We start from the raw sequence: 8,499 nt of genomic DNA on the forward strand, positions 1-8,499 counted from the left end.
TCCTGTCTCTCTTAGGGAGAGATGACAATAGAGCAAGCACTAAATGCAAATTTTGAAATGATCAACATCTGTGACAACAAAGGCATATCCTGTCATGGGTGTGAGTTTGTGAGACGCCTTTGAAATTGGATCGTGTGTTGTGTGTGTGTGTTTGTGTGTGTTGTGTGTAAGTGCCTTCACATGGGCATGGGAATGAGTGCCTTTTGAATTGGCGCAATGTGTGACAACGTGGATGGACTGTACTGTGTGTGCATGTGCGTTCAAGCCTGTTTGTGTGTGTTTGCATGCGATTGTATGTGTGTGTGTGGCCAGCTAATTCCCCCCCCCCCACACACACACACACACACTCTGAGATCACATCAGGGACATCAGATCCCAACATATGGTTGACCTGGGCCTGGGGAAGCTTCTGGACTGATAGATAACTAACTAGGCAACTAACTACTACAGCTCTGGAGATATATATAACCAACTAAATAACTAACAACTACAGGTCTGGAGAGATAAACATATAACTACCAGGCTACTACAGGTCTGGTATATAATTAACTAGATAACTAAGTAATTACCAGGCTACACCAGGTCATGGTCCCCCTGGCTAGCACAGCCTCTGAGCTACATCACTTGGGACAACTTCGCAACTAGGTTTTGATTTGTCTTAATGTGATTTTCATTCGTAACTAATTGATTGAGTAGTGGAATGTCCTCATCCAAGCAGCTGAGTACACACACAGGCAGTGGAAACGGTGTCACCTCTTTAAATCCCCCTCCATCAGTGAGCAGAGACTGTTGTGCGAGACAAACAGAGGTGGAAAGTGTGTGTGTGTGTCTGTAGAGAGATTTGTTGCTCTGAATTCCTGACCCTCTTCTGGCTTTGAGGCAGAAGTCATGTCAGTACACACACAAACACACACACACACACACAGTTGGCTGCGGAAGCTTGGTGTGCTGCTCAGGAATGTGGCTATCAAACTGCCTCCATACTGTCTGTGTAGCTAAATGTATAGCTGCCTCTCACACTTTAAATAGGGGAGACTGGGGCTAGTTGACACAACTTGTCAAAGTATATTATTCGGATTTAATCAGATTTGGTCATCATACAAAATAAAAGATAATTTTTTAGGCAAGACCTAACTATATTCATCAACATTTTTTAAATTCAAACAATTAATCTACATCTAACTGATGCTGGTCTCCTCTGCTGCCTGTAGCTGCCTCTCTTTATGATGTCAGAAACACCACTAACTTTCTAAATACACCAGCTGCTTTTATATTCTATGCCTGTTTGCGTTTAACAGCTTTGGTGGCCAGACGCTGACTATGGCGGTGCTATATGTGTGACCGGTTACTCTGGTTTCGCTTATGAGGCGATTTCAGAATGGGGTCAGTGTTAGTGTCTGAAGTGTTCCCTAGAGACGGTCCCTGTCAAGTTGTGGAAGGATCCAGATCAGTTCTGTGTTCCACCAGAAATTCTTGTCACTCTCAGGACCACTGAGGTCATTCCTAAAGAGGAATGGTTTCATTTATTGCTGTTGATGTTGATTGTTGGCAAAGCTCCTGTGACTCAACGCTTTAAAGTTTGACCTTTGACCCCGGAGGAGTTGACCCGTAGCAGCCCTCACCAGAGGAACCAGGAAGAGAGAATGAGCCCGTCTGGAATGTACAAATAAGATTGGCTCCGGAGGAGACCCCGCCAGCCAACCAACCAACAGCATCCTGGGATTGTTGACTTAGCAGACACCCTCAGACACATACACACACAAGCCACCTGGCTAAATAAGACTAAGCTGTTTATTAGTAGGAAATGTGGGGCTTTGGATACTCTCAGACAAGCTGTTCTTGGAGCAAGTCTAAGGTGTGTCTGTTCCGAGGAGCCTCAAAGCTACGGCTGATCTGAGATCAGAGGAAGGCTTGATGTGTAGAATGCCACTGTGTCTGCTACAAAATAGTGACTGAGTAACTGTTTGAAGTTCCTCCCAGCATAACTCAGCACTGGCTTCTGATTACACTAATACTGTGTTTCTGTGTGTGTGCGTATGCACGTGTGTGTGAGAGAGAGTGAGTGAGTTCATGCTTGTTTGATTGTGTGTATGCTCTGTGAGTGTGTATGTGTGTGTACAGTATGTGTGTGTCTGCAGAGAGAGTTGGTGTGCTTAGCCACTCCCCTCCATGTGTGTGTGTGTGGCTGGCTGGCTGGGGGGAGATTCACCAGTCAGGCTCAGAGAGAGCGCGTGTGAGCTAGCTAGCGAGCTGCGGCTGGAGCCGTATGGGGAGTGCAGAGCTGAGTGGTGAAGCGGGGCAGTGCGGAGTGGAGCGGAGTAGAGAGGAGCATACACCAGACCTGAGTGGAGCAGGGCCGATCTCAGAGGGACTTACAGAGTAGGGGCGTCCACATGAAGCTGTCAGTCAGCCAGTCTTTCTCCAGTGCTGTGGCCCCTTCTCCCGGCCCCCCCTGGTCTGGAGCCTCCCTCCCCCACAGGTAGAGGAAACCACATCCTGTCCTGTGTGTGTTTGTTTGTGAGTGTGTGTGTGTCTTTGTACTGTAGTATTCTAAGGGCTGAGGTCTGCGTGGTGTGACAGAGAACAGCCATGTGTCTGTTGGGCTTCATTCTCCTCCTTTTACACATGGCTGGTTGTGTGTGTGTGTTGGGGGGAGGGCTTCTGACTGTGTGTGTGTGGTGTGTTTCTGTAGGTTTTCTTCACATGAGAATTCAAACTGTCTATTTACTCTTACCATAACATTTACTGAAATGGTCTTAAAGGTCATGCTGAATGTCATTCAGTCTCGAATGTCTCTTCCTGTCAGGGCTTGTGTACTGGATATCTTTAAATATCCTTAAGCCAAGCCCATATTTTAGACATATCATGGATTTTTGGAAGGGCCTTTGTGTTGAGTGCTTACACTGTATAGAGAGCATGGTCACTATCTCAGACTCTCAGACCAGTACTAGGCCAGGGGAACACCACTAACACACACCAGCTCTCCCCTTCTCCTCAGCACTCAACTTTAACAGCAGCCTTTGTGTACGTTAATAATAACAATGACCAACCTAGTTGTGCTGTGATAAATATGTTGTTGTTAGGATGTTGTTTTCATGTATTCATAGAGATCTCTGTTTTTGTGAGCTCAGCTCTGCGTTCGTTTAACTGGAGAGCAGTTTGGAGTGAGCAAGCTACCTCCATTCATTGCCTGGCAACAGTTCTGAATGGTGCTGAAGCGTTGATAAGTCTAGTAGAACGAATGGATTTCACCCTGACCAAACACACTGGATGGATGGTCAGTGTGTGTGTGTGTTTGTGTTTCTGTGTGTTTGCTTGTATCTGTGTGTATGTGTGTTGGGGTGAGCTCAGTAACCCTCTCTGGCCTCGGACTCACTCAGTGTTTCAGTCACTTTAATTTAGCCTGTACTCTAACCTTGATGTGACCAAGGGAGTCCTGGTTTAAGATTTATTTTACTGCTGCATGACTGTGGCCAAATGGCCTTGTTTAGGCCCAGACTAAGACTGTCTGATGTATGCATGGGCTTGGGGTAAATAGAAAGGACAGAAAGAGAAAGAGAGAGAGAGAGACAACCAGACAAAAGAGAGATTCTCTTTTGAGAGAGTCTCTCTCTTGCACCCTCTCTTTCCCTCTCTCTCCCATCCTAGTTTCTGTCCCCACAAAACACCCCAGGACCCTGGATAGCATCGATACTGAGTGATGTCCTCTCACACACACAAAAACTGTGAAGTGTGAAGCATTTCTGTTCTCATACAGATAGGCCCTTGGCCCTGATAAAAGTAATGAAAAGTGATGAAAGGTGTCTTTCATGTCCTGAGACTGGCCAGAGTGGGAGCTGCCTCTGTCACCAGAACACAGCTAGCATGAGAGACACTCCTCCTCAACAGTCTGCTCTCAAGGCCTCAACTGCACACCAAAAAAAGCAGCAGTCTGTGTGTGTGTATGTGTGTGTGAGGCTCCACGACAGACAGGAGTTGGACAGGTCAAAGTCAGTTTCCCAAGGCCCCTGCTCAGTAGAACACACCAGTGGCGATTTCTTTAAGACTGCAAGGGAAGCTCAGCTTCCCCTAACATTTCAAAAAATTAATGGTCAAATATTTACTATTGTGTTAACATTTTAAATGCGTTAGAACACGTTCATATCGAAGACGAGTTTGTTCAGAATCAGCTACATATATTAGCAGGTCGACTGACTGATTTCCTTCTCATACATTCCTGTAGCTTCACAGTGCATTTCCCTGTTGAAGCTCAGCTTCCATGGACTTCAATGGGGCTGCGTTGAACAGTTTTTTTCAGTGCTTCGAAACTATACGGGCATTGGATAAATGCTGCGATTATGTCCCGCCCTGGACACTCAGCGTCTCTGGGGGTGAATGGAGGAGTGGGCTGGCCTGGACGCTGGGCTTCCGCGTGATGATTGCAGGGTCTGTCGAAAGACTGCGCCTCCTTTTGATTGACAGCGATTTTGTACTATAAAAAGTCGCCGAAGCTATTCAAGCTCAGTCCCATCACGGATTTTGCAACTGTAGTTGAAAGACAAACGGCTGCAACCTATTTCTTGGTATTTGCTTGGCGAAATTGCTAGCCAATTTTCATCATACATTTCATACAATTATGCATCACATTCCTTGTTTCAGTTGAACCTAATTCCCATATTTCCTTCGGGTTTAAATATTTTTTGGTTAGATCGTTCGTTCGTTCATTCATTCATACAGTAGGCTAGGCTAGTGTCGTAGGGGTGAACTAGCCAGTGAACTGAAAATGTATATGATGTAGGCCGAAAATGAGCTTCCCCTGTTTGAAAGACCAGCAGCCGCCACTGGAACACACATACTGTTGTGAAAGAGAGATGAGAAGAAAATAAGTAGAAGAAGAAGAAAGAGAAAGAAAGAGAAATATAGCTGCAAGCAGCAATGAGGTGGCCAAGCAGTCATATGACCCATAAAACATTTTACACATCATTAGAACAGGGTTCTGAGTCCCTATACCAAGTTTGGTGTGAATCAAATTCATCCATCAAAGATTTGCTGAGATACGACCCAACTTCCTGTTTGAAGGCTTAACTGCACATTTTGATTGGCTGTAACGGGCAAACGGTTTCGAAAATCAAAACAACTTGTAATGGGCTTTGTGAGGCTTGGTCTCAAGATAATATCTGCCGAATTTGGTGAAGATTGGACAACATTTGTTGGAGGAGTGGAGAAAAAGTGTTTTTTCTGTCATTCAAAATGGCGGCCGCATCAATCCGGCTGTTATCACAAATTATCATGTGTCACACACGGGATGTCCCAAGATATCATGAGACAAAGGAATCACTTAATAAAGGCAAACAAATCAACAGTTATTGGCCAAAACACATTTTTGGTTCCTGCGGCCACGCCCAGTGATCACATGACACCAAATTGATTGGACATCCTCAGAAGAGGGTTCCGAGTCATCCTACCAAGTTTGGTGTTGACTTCTCAAGGATTTGCTGAGATATGACCAAACTTCCTGTTTGGTTGCTTTGTTGCCAATTTTGATTGGCTGTACCAATCAAATTTGAAAATCAAAAATCTTTGTGTCTTTGTGATGATGTGTGCCAATTCTGGGGAAGATTAAAGAAGAATTGTAGGAGGAGTAGGCTTTCAAAGGTTTTCGATAAAACCGGAAATGGAGGAAAATCTGACGCCATAGGGTGTGTTGAACTCGTCTTGACCCAGGGAATCCAATGGTACCTCATTTTTGAAAATCGGTCATACGGTTCAAAAGTTACGTGTGTAAACACAAGTCCAACTTTGACCCGTTGGTGGCGCTAGAGTGCTCCAATGGGAGACATGAAACTTGGTGAATATAAAGAGGGGACTGTGCTTAATGAGTGTGCCAAATTTTACCATACGGTTCTAGGGGCTGCCATAGACTCCAATGGCAGAAGAAGTGTAACTAGAGAGGGTACAATTTCTGGGGAAATTGTAGGGTGTGCTTGCTTGCGTCGGTTGCACAGGGGTACGTTTTTTAATGACATTTTTACAACTGATATTTCTGTATATTTTATCTAAAAATGCATAGGGCCTACTTATTATTTATAAAGATTACATAGATTTAAAAGCATCTTTTTTTTGCTGCTCATTTACAACTCAAAATACGAGTTAAGTGTAGAATGAAATATGATGTCTTCTCATTTCCCCTGCCAGAGGCAGCCTCATAGCTGAATCAACGAATACATTTGGCAGACCGGTGTAAAAATTGACCTAATCTCTATGACTTAAACGTCCTTTTAAGTTTTCCCTTCTCATGATATTTTCAGGCATTTAGCCTACTCATATTGCATTCATTCATGAATAAAGAACCCCCTTTGAAGATTATTCTACGACGTTACCGGCAGTAGAAGATGGAATCGCGATTCAAACATTACCATCTGCTAACTGAAAAAATGCCCTCAAAAACGTAAATAAGCTTGACATTTATTTAGTGGAAAATCGCTCATTCATAAAAAGCTCACTGGTAGCGATCATTGTCAGTAACAACGCAAAATGCGATATAGCCCTGTGTGGAGAAGCTGCCCCGGTAAATTGTACTACTACGGTACAGTACTAGACTACTGCTGTGTTCGTCTTGGTAGCGATTGCGTTGGTTGAATTGGATTTAACGTTCCGTTGTACGGTTTAAGCTGAAATTAATTATTTTCATGAACAGATTGACAACGTTTAGGCTGTGGCAATGAAGTTCAGGTTAGTAGTTAGATAGACTTTTGATTTAAGTAAGGGGAGTGCCGAACATGTTCTGTCGCCGTTTGACTTCCTAAACAGCTGTGTAAGTTAGATGTTTTTGTCGTGTGTCTCGCTTAAGCTACAGCGTTGCAGTGAGCTACACTGGTTTGAAACCACAGGTAATGGTAATTTCACCAACAAATCGTTTACTAATGTCAGAATAAATCCTACAACGAAAATGTATATGTGAGGAATGTTTATTTTAACGATTGAAAACAGATAACGCTACATCATAGACCACTGTAGTATGTGTTGCCCGGGCAACACAGGCTAATGTCATGATGCTAATACTTCAGTGAAATAGTAGACTACTGTTTCCGAAAGTAGATGTACTTCCTTAATAATATCAGCTTATACTGTACATTACACATCACAATTGTGTGTCATATCACAAAGTAATAAATAGTTATCACCCTGGCCTCTTTGCTTGTGGCGTTTCTGCAGCTGCCTTCCAGTAAAGCTATAGTTAGCCTAGCTATCTCCCAAGTTAACAGATGCGAAACGAATGTTCTGACAAAGGTAGTCACGCGTGTTTTCGTGACGTTAGTGACGTAGTGACGTTAGTAACGTCAGTGACTGTGGCTAGCAAATTAGCCACCGTTAGCTTCACTTTTCGCCACAAAAACTTAACTTCAGCCTAAACCATGCAACGGAACGTAAATTCCAATAGAAGCAACTCAATCGCTACCAAGACGAAACTTTTGACACCTATGTTGTCTATGTAGGCCAAATATTCACTGAGTTTTAGGGGGGCAAAAAGAAATAAAAATAATAATAATAATAATATATATGTGAGAGAACAAAGGTTGTGCTCTCGCCGAAGGCTTGAGCACACCCAATAATAATATATATGTGAGAGAACAAAGGTTGTGCTCTCGCCGAAGGCTTGAGCACACCCAATAATATATATGTGAGAGAACAAAGGTTGTGCTCTCGCCGAAGGCTTGAGCACACCCAATAACTAGAGAGGGTACAATTTCTGGGGAAATTGTAGGGTGTGCTTGCTTGCGTCGGTTGCACAGGGGTCCGTTTTTGAATGACATTTTTACAACTGATATTTCTGTATATTTTATATAAAAATTCATACTTATTATTTATAAAGATTACATAGATTTAAAAGCTTTTTTTTTTGCTGCTCATTTACAACTGAAAATACGAGTGAAGTGTAGAATGAAATAGATGTCTTCTCATTTCCCCTGCAAGAGGCAGCCTCATCGTTGAATCAAAACGAATACATTTGGGAGACCGGTGTAAAAATTGACCTAATCTCTATGACTTAAACGTCCTTTTAAGTTTTTCCCTTCTCGTGATATTTTAAGGAATTTAGTCTACTCATATTGCATTCATTCATGAATAAAGAACCCCCTTTGAAGATTATTCTACGACGTTACCGGCAGTAGAAGATGGAATCGCGATTCAAACAGTACCATCTGCTAACTGAAAATATGCCCCCAAAAACGTAAATAAGCTTGACATTTATTTAGTGGAAAATCGCTTTCATAAAAAGCTCAGTGGTAGCGATCATTGTCAGTAACAACGCCAAGTGCGATATAGCCCTGTGTGGAGAAGCTGCCCCGGTACTACGGTACAGTACTAGACTACTCCTGTGTTCGTTCGTCTTGGTAGCGATTGCGTTGGTTGAATTGGATTTAACGTTCCGTTGTACGGTTTAGGCTGAAATTAATTATTTTCATGAACAGATTGACAAAGTTTAGGCTGTGGCAATGAAGTTAAGGTTAGTAGTTAGAT

The sequence above is a fragment of the Osmerus eperlanus genome, chromosome 5 (assembly GCF_963692335.1).
Source record: "Osmerus eperlanus chromosome 5, fOsmEpe2.1, whole genome shotgun sequence".
NCBI lineage: Eukaryota > Metazoa > Chordata > Actinopteri > Osmeriformes > Osmeridae > Osmerus > Osmerus eperlanus.